Raw genomic sequence first — 18149 nt, forward strand, 5'->3', positions numbered from 1 at the left:
CCTACACCCGAAACTACCTTCGCCTCCTTGCTTACCACGCTTTCATGGGATTTAAGGATACCCACCAGTTTCGTGAGTGAGTATGATTTAAAATGTTCATGAGCTTTCACTGTTGAGACCACAGCCATCCATTCTGGTCTTAAACCATTCATGAAAGTCACCTTCTGCTCAATCAATTTTCTTTCAATACCATGCTTGATCATCTTGCTTAGGTGATGATTAAAGCGATCGAAGGTTTGTATCAGTTTCTCTTCAGGTTTCTGTTCGAAAACTCCAAATTCTGAGAGCAACAATGTTTGAATTGAGTGTTCTAGATCCTCATCGGTTGAGTAGAGTTCTTTCAACCTATCCCAGATTTCTTTAGCCGTTGTGCATGAACCGACTAAACGAAAAGTGTCAGATTGTAATGCGAATCTGATCATTCTCATGGCTTTCACGTTACACAGCACCTTGTCCTTTTCATCCTGTTGCATCTTATCTACGTCCTCCACAAGCTGATGATATTCTTTTTGAGTCTTGACTGTCCTGTTCGTTCCAGAGTGAACAAATAGTTCGAGCGTGATAGCTTCCCAGATGAGATAACCATTATCTTCAGATCCAACTACGTAATATTCAAAGTGATGCGCCCATACTTCGTAGTCTTGAGTGTAAAGAATGGGAACCCTTGTAGTGGATCCAATGCTGTTGGAGATGTTGATGGGATTAGTTTGATTATCGTCGTGAGACATGATGAGCCTTTTCTTGAAACTGCTAGAATCAGACCTGTAAAATTGAGATTAGGGTTTTATCAAACACAAGAATTACCGTTGATAGGAAGAAGACGGCTTCTTTTTATTCGATAAAAGCGGAAACCCTTAAGAATTCTTCAAACATAAGGAATGTGTATTGATTACACAGTCTCCCGCTCTGATACCAATTGTTAGAACAAAGTTCTAGTAGGATCGATTGATTCTTAACAGAAAAGCAATAAACGACGTAATAAAGTGTTGGATTAGGTGTCTAAGCCCATAACTATAATTGGTATGTACTTGAATTGATAGCAGCACAGTCCTTTTGGGTTGCCCTCAACCTAGCAACTGGACAAGGAAATTATGAAAGGAAAGATATTAATTTATAAGATTAATAAATTAATATAAATGATTTATTAATATGTTAAAAGATTAATATATTAATTAGAAATCATTATGTCTAATTAATAGTTAGCCAGAAATTAATCAGAATTAATTTTGGGGTTAAAAGAATTAATTATAAAGTACAGGGACTAGTTTGCAATTAACTAATAGTTGAGTGGAAGGATCCAGAACCCCCTTGGAAGGAGGTGGACGAAATTCATAGGGGAAACCCTAGAGATTTCGTCCAAGGGGTCCAGATAAGGCCCTTGGGTTTTGCTTAGGCCCTAAGCAAAGGATAACTAGGGTTTTCCCTAAACCCTAGATCCCTCAGCTATTTAAGGAGCCTCCTGGCTCACATTTTAGTCACTTGTTCTTTGGAAGAAACCCTGGCCGAAATTGCATACTCCCTCCCCTCTCTCTTCTTCTACTTTCCTTCTTGCTAGTTCTTGGGTGTGATTCCATTAGAGGCATTACACTTGTGGTGCTAAGCTTCCAAGAAGATCAAGATCAAGATCAAGGGAATTATCAATTGTTTGCTATAACAATTGAAAGGTATGTAACTCCTATACCCTAGTTTGTTAATTTCGAAATTAGCCTCTCTCCTCTAGGGTTCTTGTTTGCAATTCAAAGTTATATGTTCAATAGTTAAAACATAGATCCAAAGTAGGTTGCATATGAACTTAGGAATTGTTTTTTCTAGTTTATTTGTTTTACCTAAATCCCATCAGTGGTATCAGAGCCATTGTTTGTTTTAAATTGAATTGCTATAATAGTTGAATTGCAAATTAGGGTTTATAGCCATTAAACCCTAAAGGCCAAATTTTCGCAATTAGGGTTTTGGATTGAAGGGTTTTCGAAAACCCTAGCCTCCAAAGAACCCTAATCGAAATTAGGGTTAGGGTTTTGAAAACCCTAGCCTCCTCCCTTGTAAATTTCGAAATATGCTAGAAGTTTTAGGGTTTCTTGTTTTGGATAATTGTTACTTGATTAGATTAATTGGATAATTATCCTTACCCTATTTTTTGAAATTTAGAGGGATAAGGATTAGGATTAAATTAATTGATTAATTTGATCAGATAATCCTTACAAGATTTAATAAATTGATTAAAAGTTAATTAATAGATAAATATTAAATCTAGTTAATTGGTTTATTTAAATTTAAATTTAATAGTTTGAACTTCGAAATTTATATAAACCTTGAAGTTTTAAAAAGTTTTAAAACACACCTTATATATGTATTATGATTAAATGTTTAATATTATATATGTATAAGAATATGGTCAGTCAAATCGCTAGTATGCCTCATTCACGAAGCTAGTCTATAAGGGGGTATAAGGAAACTGCCTATAAAATGGTAGTTGAATGGGTGTCCACTCTCAACCACCGCTCCCTTGATTAGTGGAGGGTCGTTAGCAGAACGGATTTGATAGGACAAATACTTCTCATTAAAAGTATAATGTTATTAAAGAAAGTACTAGAACATTATTTTACAAAATCCCAACTCTAGTTACTTTAGAAAAAATGTGAAAAGTATGCTAATCCATGAAATTGCACATTATGCTTTATTGGTCGTTAGTGGAGCGTGTGTGGTTAACCAGCACACTAAAAGGCACTAATAAAGAGTAGTAATGGGTATCTCATAATTGTCATTTTGATGGAGCGTGTGTGGTTTACCAGCACATCAATAGTTAATGATAAAGACAATGAGGTTACCAAGCACATTTGCATGGTTATTCACATCTTGTTTGTGATCCTCGGCATCCCAGTCACAAATAGAAGAGCATAATGTGAGATTAAAACATGCCATTGAATAGTTTCAATGTATCTCAAAAGAATTAGGAATTTCACTTCGTTTGTTTCGTCTAATGGTGGAATTGGTGAATCGTCATTCACCTACCTTTATGAAATTTACACTTGGATCTCGGCATCCCATTTCTAAGTTGTGAATCTTCATAGTTGGATCCTGACCTTGATATTTTATCTTTGGGTTATTATATTGAGGTATCTTGAAATCTAACTAAAACTTTCTTTCCTTTCAGATGTCTACTCCTGGAAACACTTCTGCTTCATCCTCCTCCAACCAAAACTTCTCTTTGCTCAATATCTGCTCCAAAGTCGTTATGGATGGCTCAAACTATAACGATTGGATGCGCAACATCAAGATGGCTTTTCGTTTTGAGAACAAAGAATATGTTCTTGAAAAGGAGCTCAAAGAGCTTGATGAGTCTGAAGCTACTCCTGAAGATCTAGCTGCCTACAAGAAACATTACGATGATGCTACCAAAGTGGCATGCATCATGGTGGCAACCATGTCCCCAGAACTGCGGAGGTACTATGAGGACTACTGGCCTTTCGAGATGAACAAGGACCTTATGGAAAAGTACCATAAGCGAGCTCGTCAAGAAAAGTTTGAAGTAGTCAAGTCACTCATGGCTTGCAAGATGAAAGAGGGGGAGTCGGTTGTGTCACATGTGCAAAGAATGCAACGCTACATAGAGCGTTTGGTCAAGCTCAACATTCACTTTGATGAGGAATTGGCCATTGACATGGTCTTGAACTCACTGCCTGATTGTTATGGTCAGTTTATTCTAACTTACCATTTGAACAATACTGAGCAGACTTTGGCCCAATTGCACAACTTGTTGCAGACAGCTGAAGCAGGGATGAAGGGTAAAAGTATACCCTCCACACCTGCAAGTGCCCCTGTGTTGGCTATTGGACAGGGAAAGGGGAAAAAGAGGAAAGGTCCTCCCAAGCAAAATTGGAAGAGCAAGGCTCAAGCTGGGTCGTCTAGTAATGGCCCAAAGGCTAAGCCCAATGGTTCCACTCCCCATGTTTCTGATCCAAACGAGGTCGTTTGCTTTTATTGCAATCAAAAGGGGCATTGGAAGAGATCTTGCCCACAATATCTGCAAGATATCAAGGATGGCAAAGTGAAGCCATCTTCTGTAGGTATTTACACTATTTCTGCTAATAACTCATTATCTTCTCGTTCATGGGTCCTTGATACAGGATGTGGTTTTCATATCTGTTCTGATTTGCAGGGACTAAAGGAAAGTGAGGAGATAGAGCGAGGGAGGATAAACTTGATCATGGGAAACAGAAAGTCTTCACCAGTAACCAAGATCGGAGTTTATCAACTTTTGCTTAGTAATGATGTTAGATTAGATTTAATAAATTGTTGCTATTCGTCTGAGATGACGAGAAACATTATTTCATTTCATGCATTGTTCAGACAAGGTTTTAAATATTCTTTTAATGATTTGAATGGTTCAATTTCTGTTTATAAGAATGGTGTTTTTATGTTTGAAGCTTTAACTTGTGATGGTATGTATGAAACAGTGACTTGTGTTGATAGCTTAGGAAATAGTGTACTTAATATTGACTTGTCTAATAGTGTAGACAAGGCATGCTTGTGGCATTGTCGTCTTGGACACATTAACAAGAAACGCATAGCCCAACTCCAAAAGGATGGAGTGTTGGAATCATTTGACCTAAAATCAGATGATATGTGTGAATCTTGTCTTTTGGGAAAGATGACAAAATCACCATTCACAGGGTCTTGTGAAAGAGGTGAAGGTCTGTTGGATCTCATACACACAGATGTGTGTGGGCCCTTCAGATCAACTACAAGAGATGCTAATCGATTCTATGTGACTTTCACTGACGATTATAGCAGATATGGTTATATCTACTTGATCAAGCATAAGTCAGAAACCTTTGAAAAGTTCAAAGAGTTTAAGCATGAGGTCGAAAATCAATTGGGCAGGAAGATAAAGATACTTAGATCCGATAGAGGTGGGGAGTATCTTAGTATCGAGTTCAACGACTATCTGAAAGAATGTGGGATAGTCTCACAATTGACTCCTCCTAGGACACCACAATTAAATGGTGTAGCTGAGAGGCGTAATCGCACCTTGTTGGACATGGTTCGTTCTATGATGAGTCGTGCTTCGCTTCCTATTCACTTCTGGGGGTATGCCTTAGAGACAGCCGCCCACATCCTCAATCTTGTCCCTACAAAGAAGGTTGCCAAAACACCTCACGAAATGTGGGTTTTCTCACTTCTTCATCCTCTGAATCGGTTGACCATACTTCGACGCCACCGAACTCATCTTCATTCACATTTTCCTGCACAATCAAAGCATTCATTGAAGTATTATTTGCCTTCTTTTTCTTTATTTCGTACAACTTTCGCATGTAATATTCCTCATCATCTTCACCGTCCCTTTTCTCAGCCATCTTCCTCAGCATGCAATCTTTGGCAAAATGGTTCTTGCCATGACAGTAATTGCAGTCGAATCCAGAGTCTCCTGCAAGCTTGCTTTCTTTCTTGTCATCATTCTTTTGAGAGGTATTCTTCGTTTCTTCTTTCACCTTCTCAGAGCTGTAACTTCCTTGTCAGTTTCGGTTTTTATTGACAGGGAACTTCTTTTGTGCAAACTTCTTTGGATTGGTGACCATCATTGCATATTCTTCGCCTGTAAGGTCACACTCAGACATATTTGAATCCTCCTCTTCTTCTACAACACTTTTGCCTTTTGAGACAAGGGCCAGCGATCCTACACCCGAAACTACCTTCGTCACTTTGCTTACCACGCTTTCATGGGATTTAAGGATACCCACCAGTTTCGCGAGTGAGTATGATTTAAAATGTTCATGAGCTTTCACTGTTGAGACCACAGCCATCCATTCTGGTCTTAAACCATTCATGAAAGTCACCTTCTGCTCAATCAATTTTCTTTCAATGCCATGCTTGATCATCTTGCTTAGGTGATGATTAAAGCGATCGAAGGTTTGTATCAGTTTCTCTTCAGGTTTCTGTTCGAAAACTCCAAATTCTGAGAGCAACAATGTTTGAATTGAGTGTTCTAGATCCTCATCGGTTGAGTAGAGTTCTTTCAACCTATCCCAGATTTCTTTAGCCGTTGTGCATGAACCGACTAAACGAAAAGTGTCAGATTGTAATGCGAATCTGATCATTCTCATGGCTTTCACGTTACACAGCACCTTGTCCTTTTCATCCTGTTGCATCTTATCTACGTCCTCCACAAGCTGATTATATTCTTTTTGAGTCTTGACTGTCCTGTTCATTCTAGAGTGAACAAATGGTCCGAGCGTGATAGCTTCCCAGATGAGATAACCATTATCTTCAGATCCAACTACGTAATATTCAAAGTGATGCGCCCATACTTCGTAGTCTTGAGTGTAAAGAATGGGAACCCTTGTAGTGGATCCAATGCTGTTGGAGATGTTGATGGGATTAGTTTGATTATCGTCGTGAGACATGATGAGCCTTTTCTTGAAACTGCTAGAATCAGACCTGTAAAATTGAGATTAGGGTTTTATCAAACACAAGAATTACCGTTGATAGGAAGAAGACAGCTTCTTTATATTCGATAAAAGCGGAAACCCTTAAGAATTCTTCAAACAGAAGGAATGTGTATTGATTACACAGTCTCCCGCTCTGATACCAATTGTTAGAACAAAGTTCTAGTAGGATCGATTGATTCTTAACAGAAAAGCAATAAACGACGTAATAAAGTGTTGGATTAGGTGTCTAAGCCCATAACTATAATTGGTATGTACTTGAATTGATAGCAGCACAGTCCTTTTGGGTTGCCCTCAACCTAGCAACTGGACAAGGAAATTATGAAAGGAAAGATATTAATTTATAAGATTAATAAATTAATATAAATGATTTATTAATACGTTAAAAGATTAATATATTAATTAGAAATCATTATGTCTAATTAATAGTTAGCCAGAAATTAATCAGAATTAATTTTGGGGTTAAAAGAATTAATTATAAAGTACAGGGACTAGTTTGCAATTAACTAATAGTTGAGTGGAAGGATCCAGAACCCCCTTGGAAGGAGGTGGACGAAATTCATAGGGGAAACCCTAGAGATTTCGTCCAAGGGGTCCAGATAAGGCCCTTGGGTTTTGCTTAGGCCCTAAGCAAAGGATAACTAGGGTTTTCCCTAAACCCTAGATCCCTCAGCTATTTAAGGAGCCTCCTGGCTCACATTTTAGTCACTTGTTCTTTGGAAGAAACCCTGGCCGAAATTGCATACTCCCTCCCCTCTCTCTTCTTCTACTTTCCTTCTTGCTAGTTCTTGGGTGTGATTCCATTAGAGGCATTACACTTGTGGTGCTAAGCTTCCAAGAAGATCAAGATCAAGATCAAGGGAATTATCAATTGTTTGCTATAACAATTGAAAGGTATGTAACTCCTATACCCTAGTTTGTTAATTTCGAAATTAGCCTCTCTCCTCTAGGGTTCTTGTTTGCAATTCAAAGTTATATGTTCAATAGTTAAAACATAGATCCAAAGTAGGTTGCATATGAACTTAGGAATTGTTTTTTCTAGTTTATTTGTTTTACCTAAATCCCATCAGTGGTATCAGAGCCATTGTTTGTTTTAAATTGAATTGCTATAATAGTTGAATTGCAAATTAGGGTTTATAGCCATTAAACCCTAAAGGCCAAATTTTCGCAATTAGGGTTTTGGATTGAAGGGTTTTCGAAAACCCTAGCCTCCAAAGAACCCTAATCGAAATTAGGGTTAGGGTTTTGAAAACCCTAGCCTCCTCCCTTGTAAATTTCGAAATATGCTAGAAGTTTTAGGGTTTCTTGTTTTGGATAATTGTTACTTGATTAGATTAATTGGATAATTATCCTTACCCTATTTTTTGAAATTTAGAGGGATAAGGATTAGGATTAAATTAATTGATTAATTTGATTAGATAATCCTTACAAGATTTAATAAATTGATTAAAAGTTAATTAATAGATAAATATTAAATCTAGTTAATTGGTTTATTTAAATTTAAATTTAATAGTTTGAATTTCGAAATTTATATAAACCTTGAAGTTTTAAAAAGTTTTAAAACACACCTTATATATGTATTATGATTAAATGTTTAATATTATATATGTATAAGAATATGGTCAGTCAAATCGCTAGTATGCCTCATTCACGAAGCTAGTCTATAAGGGGGTATAAGGAAACTGCCTATAAAATGGTAGTTGAATGGGTGTCCACTCTCAACCACCGCTCCCTTGATTAGTGGAGGGTCGTTAGCAGAACGGATTTGATAGGACAAATTAAAAGTATAATGTTATTAAAGAAAGTACTAGAACATTATTTTACAAAATCCCAACTCTAGTTACTTTAGAAAAAATGTGAAAAGTATGCTAATCCATGAAATTGCACATTATGCTTTATTGGTCGTTAGTGGAGCGTGTGTGGTTAACCAGCACACTAAAAGGCACTAATAAAGAGTAGTAATGGGTATCTCATAATTGTCATTTTGATGGAGCGTGTGTGGTTTACCAGCACATCAATAGTTAATGATAAAGACAATGAGGTTACCAAGCACATTTGCATGGTTATTCACATCTTGTTTGTGATCCTCGGCATCCCAGTCACAAATAGAAGAGCATAATGTGAGATTAAAACATGCCATTGAATAGTTTCAATGTATCTCAAAAGAATTAGGAATTTCACTTCGTTTGTTTCGTCTAATGGTGGAATTGGTGAATCGTCATTCACCTACCTTTATGAAATTTACACTTGGATCTCGGCATCCCATTTCTAAGTTGTGAATCTTCATAGTTGGATCCTGACCTTGATATTTTATCTTTGGGTTATTATATTGAGGTATCTTGAAATCTAACTAAAACTTTCTTTCCTTTCAGATGTCTACTCCTGGAAACACTTCTGCTTCATCCTCCTCCAACCAAAACTTCTCTTTGCTCAATATCTGCTCCAAAGTCGTTATGGATGGCTCAAACTATAACGATTGGATGCGCAACATCAAGATGGCTTTTCGTTTTGAGAACAAAGAATATGTTCTTGAAAAGGAGCTCAAAGAGCTTGATGAGTCTGAAGCTACTCCTGAAGATCTAGCTGCCTACAAGAAACATTACGATGATGCTACCAAAGTGGCATGCATCATGGTGGCAACCATGTCCCCAGAACTGCGGAGGTACTATGAGGACTACTGGCCTTTCGAGATGAACAAGGACCTTATGGAAAAGTACCATAAGCGAGCTCGTCAAGAAAAGTTTGAAGTAGTCAAGTCACTCATGGCTTGCAAGATAAAAGAGGGGGAGTCGGTTGTGTCACATGTGCAAAGAATGCAACGCTACATAGAGCGTTTGGTCAAGCTCAACATTCACTTTGATGAGGAATTGGCCATTGACATGGTCTTGAACTCACTGCCTGATTGTTATGGTCAGTTTATTCTAACTTACCATTTGAACAATACTGAGCAGACTTTGGCCCAATTGCACAACTTGTTGCAGACAGCTGAAGCAGGGATGAAGGGTAAAAGTATACCCTCCACACCTGCAAGTGCCCCTGTGTTGGCTATTGGACAGGGAAAGGGGAAAAAGAGGAAAGGTCCTCCCAAGCAAAATTGGAAGAGCAAGGCTCAAGCTGGGTCGTCTAGTAATGGCCCAAAGGCTAAGCCCAATGGTTCCACTCCCCATGTTTCTGATCCAAAAGAGGCCGTTTGCTTTTATTGCAATCAAAAGGGGCATTGGAAGAGATCTTGCCCACAATATCTGCAAGATATCAAGGATGGCAAAGTGAAGCCATCTTCTGTAGGTATTTACACTATTTCTGCTAATAACTCATTATCTTCTCGTTCATGGGTCCTTGATACAGGATGTGGTTTTCATATCTGTTCTGATTTGCAGGGACTAAAGGAAAGTGAGGAGATAGAGCGAGGGAGGATAAACTTGATCATGGGAAACAGAAAGTCTTCACCAGTAACCAAGATCGGAGTTTATCAACTTTTGCTTAGTAATGATGTTAGATTAGATTTAATAAATTGTTGCTATTCGTCTGAGATGACGAGAAACATTATTTCATTTCATGCATTGTTCAGACAAGGTTTTAAATATTCTTTTAATGATTTGAATGGTTCAATTTCTGTTTATAAGAATGGTGTTTTTATGTTTGAAGCTTTAACTTGTGATGGTATGTATGAAACAGTGACTTGTGTTGATAGCTTAGGAAATAGTGTACTTAATATTGACTTGTCTAATAGTGTAGACAAGGCATGCTTGTGGCATTGTCGTCTTGGACACATTAACAAGAAACGCATAGCCCAACTCCAAAAGGATGGAGTGTTGGAATCATTTGACCTAAAATCAGATGATATGTGTGAGTCTTGTCTTTTGGGAAAGATGACAAAATCACCATTCACAGGGTCTTGTGAAAGAGGTGAAGGTCTGTTGGATCTCATACACACAGATGTGTGTGGGCCCTTCAGATCAACTACAAGAGATGCTAATCGATTCTATGTGACTTTCACTGACGATTATAGCAGATATGGTTATATCTACTTGATCAAGCATAAGTCAGAAACCTTTGAAAAGTTCAAAGAGTTTAAGCATGAGGTCGAAAATCAATTGGGCAGGAAGATAAAGATACTTAGATCCGATAGAGGTGGGGAGTATCTTAGTATCGAGTTCAACGACTATCTGAAAGAATGTGGGATAGTCTCACAATTGACTCCTCCTAGGACACCACAATTAAATGGTGTAGCTGAGAGGCGTAATCGCACCTTGTTGGACATGGTTCGTTCTATGATGAGTCGTGCTTCGCTTCCTATTCACTTCTGGGGGTATGCCTTAGAGACAGCCGCCCACATCCTCAATCTTGTCCCTACAAAGAAGGTTGCCAAAACACCTCACGAAATGTGGGTTTTCTCACTTCTTCATCCTCTGAATCGGTTGACCATACTTCGACGCCACCGAACTCATCTTCATTCACATTTTCCTGCACAATCAAAGCATTCATTGAAGTATTATTTGCCTTCTTTTTCTTTATTTCGTACAACTTTCGCATGTAATATTCCTCATCATCTTCACCGTCCCTTTTCTCAGCCATCTTCCTCAGCATGCAATCTTTGGCAAAATGGTTCTTGCCATGACAGTAATTGCAGTCGAATCCAGAGTCTCCTGCAAGCTTGCTTTCTTTCTTGTCATCATTCTTTTGAGAGGTATTCTTCGTTTCTTCTTTCACCTTCTCAGAGCTGTAACTTCCTTGTCAGTTTCGGTTTTTATTGACAGGGAACTTCTTTTGTGCAAACTTCTTTGGATTGGTGACCATCATTGCATATTCTTCGCCTGTAAGGTCACACTCAGACATATTTGAATCCTCCTCTTCTTCTACAACACTTTTGCCCTTTGAGACAAGGGCCAGCGATCCTACACCCGAAACTACCTTCGTCACTTTGCTTACCACGCTTTCATGGGATTTAAGGATACCCACCAGTTTCGCGAGTGAGTATGATTTAAAATGTTCATGAGCTTTCACTGTTGAGACCACAGCCATCCATTCTGGTCTTAAACCATTCATGAAAGTCACCTTCTGCTCAATCAATTTTCTTTCAATGCCATGCTTGATCATCTTGCTTAGGTGATGATTAAAGCGATCGAAGGTTTGTATCAGTTTCTCTTCAGGTTTCTGTTCGAAAACTCCAAATTCTGAGAGCAACAATGTTTGAATTGAGTGTTCTAGATCCTCATCGGTTGAGTAGAGTTCTTTCAACCTATCCCAGATTTCTTTAGCCGTTGTGCATGAACCGACTAAACGAAAAGTGTCAGATTGTAATGCGAATCTGATCATTCTCATGGCTTTCACGTTACACAGCACCTTGTCCTTTTCATCCTGTTGCATCTTATCTACGTCCTCCACAAGCTGATTATATTCTTTTTGAGTCTTGACTGTCCTGTTCATTCTAGAGTGAACAAATGGTCCGAGCGTGATAGCTTCCCAGATGAGATAACCATTATCTTCAGATCCAACTACGTAATATTCAAAGTGATGCGCCCATACTTCGTAGTCTTGAGTGTAAAGAATGGGAACCCTTGTAGTGGATCCAATGCTGTTTGAGATGTTGATGGGATTAGTTTGATTATCGTCGTGAGACATGATGAGCCTTTTCTTGAAACTGCTAGAATCAGACCTGTAAAATTGAGATTAGGGTTTTATCAAACACAAGAATTACCGTTGATAGGAAGAAGACGGCTTCTTTATATTCGATAAAAGCGGAAACCCTTAAGAATTCTTCAAACAGAAGGAATGTGTATTGATTACACAGTCTCCCGCTCTGATACCAATTGTTAGAACAAAGTTCTAGTAGGATCGATTGATTCTTAACAGAAAAGCAATAAACGACGTAATAAAGTGTTGGATTAGGTGTCTAAGCCCATAACTATAATTGGTATGTACTTGAATTGATAGCAGCACAGTCCTTTTGGGTTGCCCTCAACCTAGCAACTGGACAAGGAAATTATGAAAGGAAAGATATTAATTTATAAGATTAATTAATTAATATAAATGATTTATTAATACGTTAAAAGATTAATATATTAATTAGAAATCATTATGTCTAATTAATAGTTAGCCAGAAATTAATCAGAATTAATTTTGGGGTTAAAAGAATTAATTATAAAGTACAGGGACTAGTTTGCAATTAACTAATAGTTGAGTGGAAGGATCCAGAACCCCCTTGGAAGGAGGTGGACGAAATTCATAGGGGAAACCCTAGAGATTTCGTCCAAGGGGTCCAGATAAGGCCCTTGGGTTTTGCTTAGGCCCTAAGCAAAGGATAACTAGGGTTTTCCCTAAACCCTAGATCCCTCAGCTATTTAAGGAGCCTCCTGGCTCACATTTTAGGTCACTTGTTCTTTGGAAGAAACCCTGGCCGAAATTGCATACTCCCTCCCCTCTCTCTTCTTCTACTTTCCTTCTTGCTAGTTCTTGGGTGTGATTCCATTAGAGGCATTACACTTGTGGTGCTAAGCTTCCAAGAAGATCAAGATCAAGATCAAGGGAATTATCAATTGTTTGCTATAACAATTGAAAGGTATGTAACTCCTATACCCTAGTTTGTTAATTTCGAAATTAGCCTCTCTCCTCTAGGGTTCTTGTTTGCAATTCAAAGTTATATGTTCAATAGTTAAAACATAGATCCAAAGTAGGTTGCATATGAACTTAGGAATTGTTTTTTCTAGTTTATTTGTTTTACCTAAATCCCATCAGTGGTATCAGAGCCATTGTTTGTTTTAAATTGAATTGCTATAATAGTTGAATTGCAAATTAGGGTTTATAGCCATTAAACCCTAAAGGCCAAATTTTCGCAATTAGGGTTTTGGATTGAAGGGTTTTCGAAAACCCTAGCCTCCAAAGAACCCTAATCGAAATTAGGGTTAGGGTTTTGAAAACCCTAGCCTCCTCCCTTGTAAATTTCGAAATATGCTAGAAGTTTTAGGGTTTCTTGTTTTGGATAATTGTTACTTGATTAGATTAATTGGATAATTATCCTTACCCTATTTTTTGAAATTTAGAGGGATAAGGATTAGGATTAAATTAATTGATTAATTTGATTAGATAATCCTTACAAGATTTAATAAATTGATTAAAAGTTAATTAATAGATAAATATTAAATCTAGTTAATTGGTTTATTTAAATTTAAATTTAATAGTTTGAATTTCGAAATTTATATAAACCTTGAAGTTTTAAAAAGTTTTAAAACACACCTTATATATGTATTATGATTAAATGTTTAATATTATATATGTATAAGAATATGGTCAGTCAAATCGCTAGTATGCCTCATTCACGAAGCTAGTCTATAAGGGGGTATAAGGAAACTGCCTATAAAATGGTAGTTGAATGGGTGTCCACTCTCAACCACCGCTCCCTTGATTAGTGGAGGGTCGTTAGCAGAACGGATTTGATAGGACAAATACTTCTCCTTAAAAGTATAATGTTATTAAAGAAAGTACTAGAACATTATTTTACAAAATCCCAACTCTAGTTACTTTAGAAAAAATGTGAAAAGTATGCTAATCCATGAAATTGCACATTATGCTTTATTGGTCGTTAGTGGAGCGTGTGTGGTTAACCAGCACACTAAAAGGCACTAATAAAGAGTAGTAATGGGTATCTCATAATTGTCATTTTGATGGAGCGTGTGTGGTTTACCAGCACATCAATAGTTAATGATAAAGACAATGAGGTTACCAAGCACATTTGCATGGTTATTCACATCTTGTTTGTGATCCTCGGCATCCCAGTCACAAATAGAAGAGCATAATGTGAGATTAAAACATGCCATTGAATAGTTTCAATGTATCTCAAAAGAATTAGGAATTTCACTTCGTTTGTTTCGTCTAATGGTGGAATTGGTGAATCGTCATTCACCTACCTTTATGAAATTTACACTTGGATCTCGGCATCCCATTTCTAAGTTGTGAATCTTCATAGTTGGATCCTGACCTTGATATTTTATCTTTGGGTTATTATATTGAGGTATCTTGAAATCTAACTAAAACTTTCTTTCCTTTCAGATGTCTACTCCTGGAAACACTTCTGCTTCATCCTCCTCCAACCAAAACTTCTCTTTGCTCAATATCTGCTCCAAAGTCGTTATGGATGGCTCAAACTATAACGATTGGATGCGCAACATCAAGATGGCTTTTCGTTTTGAGAACAAAGAATATGTTCTTGAAAAGGAGCTCAAAGAGCTTGATGAGTCTGAAGCTACTCCTGAAGATCTAGCTGCCTACAAGAAACATTACGATGATGCTACCAAAGTGGCATGCATCATGGTGGCAACCATGTCCCCAGAACTGCGGAGGTACTATGAGGACTACTGGCCTTTCGAGATGAACAAGGACCTTATGGAAAAGTACCATAAGCGAGCTCGTCAAGAAAAGTTTGAAGTAGTCAAGTCACTCATGGCTTGCAAGATAAAAGAGGGGGAGTCGGTTGTGTCACATGTGCAAAGAATGCAACGCTACATAGAGCGTTTGGTCAAGCTCAACATTCACTTTGATGAGGAATTGGCCATTGACATGGTCTTGAACTCACTGCCTGATTGTTATGGTCAGTTTATTCTAACTTACCATTTGAACAATACTGAGCAGACTTTGGCCCAATTGCACAACTTGTTGCAGACAGCTGAAGCAGGGATGAAGGGTAAAAGTATACCCTCCACACCTGCAAGTGCCCCTGTGTTGGCTATTGGACAGGGAAAGGGGAAAAAGAGGAAAGGTCCTCCCAAGCAAAATTGGAAGAGCAAGGCTCAAGCTGGGTCGTCTAGTAATGGCCCAAAGGCTAAGCCCAATGGTTCCACTCCCCATGTTTCTGATCCAAAAGAGGCCGTTTGCTTTTATTGCAATCAAAAGGGGCATTGGAAGAGATCTTGCCCACAATATCTGCAAGATATCAAGGATGGCAAAGTGAAGCCATCTTCTGTAGGTATTTACACTATTTCTGCTAATAACTCATTATCTTCTCGTTCATGGGTCCTTGATACAGGATGTGGTTTTCATATCTGTTCTGATTTGCAGGGACTAAAGGAAAGTGAGGAGATAGAGCGAGGGAGGATAAACTTGATCATGGGAAACAGAAAGTCTTCACCAGTAACCAAGATCGGAGTTTATCAACTTTTGCTTAGTAATGATGTTAGATTAGATTTAATAAATTGTTGCTATTCGTCTGAGATGACGAGAAACATTATTTCATTTCATGCATTGTTCAGACAAGGTTTTAAATATTCTTTTAATGATTTGAATGGTTCAATTTCTGTTTATAAGAATGGTGTTTTTATGTTTGAAGCTTTAACTTGTGATGGTATGTATGAAACAGTGACTTGTGTTGATAGCTTAGGAAATAGTGTACTTAATATTGACTTGTCTAATAGTGTAGACAAGGCATGCTTGTGGCATTGTCGTCTTGGACACATTAACAAGAAACGCATAGTCCAACTCCAAAAGGATGGAGTGTTGGAATCATTTGACCTAAAATCAGATGATATGTGTGAATCTTGTCTTTTGGGAAAGATGACAAAATCACCATTCACAGGGTCTTGTGAAAGAGGTGAAGGTCTGTTGGATCTCATACACACAGATGTGTGTGGGCCCTTCAGATCAACTACAAGAGATGCTAATCGATTCTATGTGACTTTCACTGACGATTATAGCAGATATGGTTATATCTACTTGATCAAGCATAAGTCAGAAACCTTTGAAAAGTTCAAAGAGTTTAAGCATGAGGTCGAAAATCAATTGGGCAGGAAGATAAAGATACTTAGATCCGATAGAGGTGGGGAGTATCTGAGAGGCGTAATCGCACCTTGTTGGACATGGTTCGTTCTATGATGAGTCGTGCTTCGCTTCCTATTCACTTCTGGGGGTATGCCTTAGAGACAGCCGCCCACATCCTCAATCTTGTCCCTACAAAGAAGGTTGCCAAAACACCTCACGAAATGTGGGTTTTCTCACTTCTTCATCCTCTGAATCGGTTGACCATACTTCGACGCCACCGAACTCATCTTCATTCACATTTTCCTGCACAATCAAAGCATTCATTGAAGTATTATTTGCCTTCTTTTTCTTTATTTCGTACAACTTTCGCATGTAATATTCCTCATCATCTTCACCGTCCCTTTTCTCAGCCATCTTCCTCAGCATGCAATCTTTGGCAAAATGGTTCTTGCCATGACAGTAATTGCAGTCGAATCCAGAGTCTCCTGCAAGCTTGCTTTCTTTCTTGTCATCATTCTTTTGAGAGGTATTCTTCGTTTCTTCTTTCACCTTCTCAGAGCTGTAACTTCCTTGTCAGTTTTGGTTTTTATTGACAGGGAACTTCTTTCGTGCAAACTTCTTTGGATTGGTGACCATCATTGCATATTCTTCGCCTGTAAGGTCACACTCAGACATATTTGAATCCTCCTCTTCTTCTACAACACTTTTGCCTTTTGAGACAAGGGCCAGCGATCCTACACCCAAAACTACCTTCGCCACTTTGCTTACCACGCTTTCATGGGATTTAAGGATACCCACCAGTTTCGCGAGTGAGTATGATTTAAAATGTTCATGAGCTTTCACTGTTGAGACCACAGCCATCCATTCTGGTCTTAAACCATTCATGAAAGTCACCTTCTGCTCAATCAATTTTCTTTCAATGCCATGCTTGATCATCTTGCTTAGGTGATGATTAAAGCGATCGAAGGTTTGTATCAGTTTCTCTTCAGGTTTCTGTTCGAAAACTCCAAATTCTGAGAGCAACAATGTTTGAATTGAGTGTTCTAGATCCTCATCGGTTGAGTAGAGTTCTTTCAACCTATCCCAGATTTCTTTAGCCGTTGTGCATGAACCGACTAAACGAAAAGTGTCAGATTGTAATGCGAATCTGATCATTCTCATGGCTTTCACGTTACACAGCACCTTGTCCTTTTCATCCTGTTGCATCTTATCTACGTCCTCCACAAGCTGATTATATTCTTTTTGAGTCTTGACTGTCCTGTTCATTCTAGAGTGAACAAATGGTCCGAGCGTGATAGCTTCCCAGATAAGATAACCATTATCTTCAGATCCAACTACGTAATATTCAAAGTGATGCGCCCATACTTCGTAGTCTTGAGTGTAAAGAATGGGAACCCTTGTAGTGGATCCAATGCTGTTGGAGATGTTGATGGGATTAGTTTGATTATCGTCGTGAGACATGATGAGCCTTTTCTTGAAACTGCTAGAATCAGACCTGTAAAATTGAGATTAGGGTTTTATTAAACACAAGAATTACCGTTGATAGGAAGAAGACGGCTTCTTTATATTCGATAAAAGTGGAAACCCTTAAGAATTCTTCAAACAGAAGGAATGTGTATTGATTACACAGTCTCCCGCTCTGATACCAATTGTTAGAACAAAGTTCTAGTAGGATCGATTGATTCTTAACAGAAAAGCAATAAACGACGTAATAAAGTGTTGGATTAGGTGTCTAAGCCCATAACTATAATTGGTATGTACTTGAATTGATAGCAGCACAGTCCTTTTGGGTTGCCCTCAACCTAGCAACTGGACAAGGAAATTATGAAAGGAAAGATATTAATTTATAAGATTAATAAATTAATATAAATGATTTATTAATATGTTAAAAGATTAATATATTAATTAGAAATCATTATGTCTAATTAATAGTTAGCCACAAATTAATCAGAATTAATT

This window comes from Lactuca virosa, chromosome 7 (assembly GCF_052849685.1).
Source record: "Lactuca virosa cultivar CGN04683 chromosome 7, Lactuca_virosa_CGN04683_v6, whole genome shotgun sequence".
In the NCBI taxonomy this organism is placed as follows: domain Eukaryota; kingdom Viridiplantae; phylum Streptophyta; class Magnoliopsida; order Asterales; family Asteraceae; genus Lactuca; species Lactuca virosa.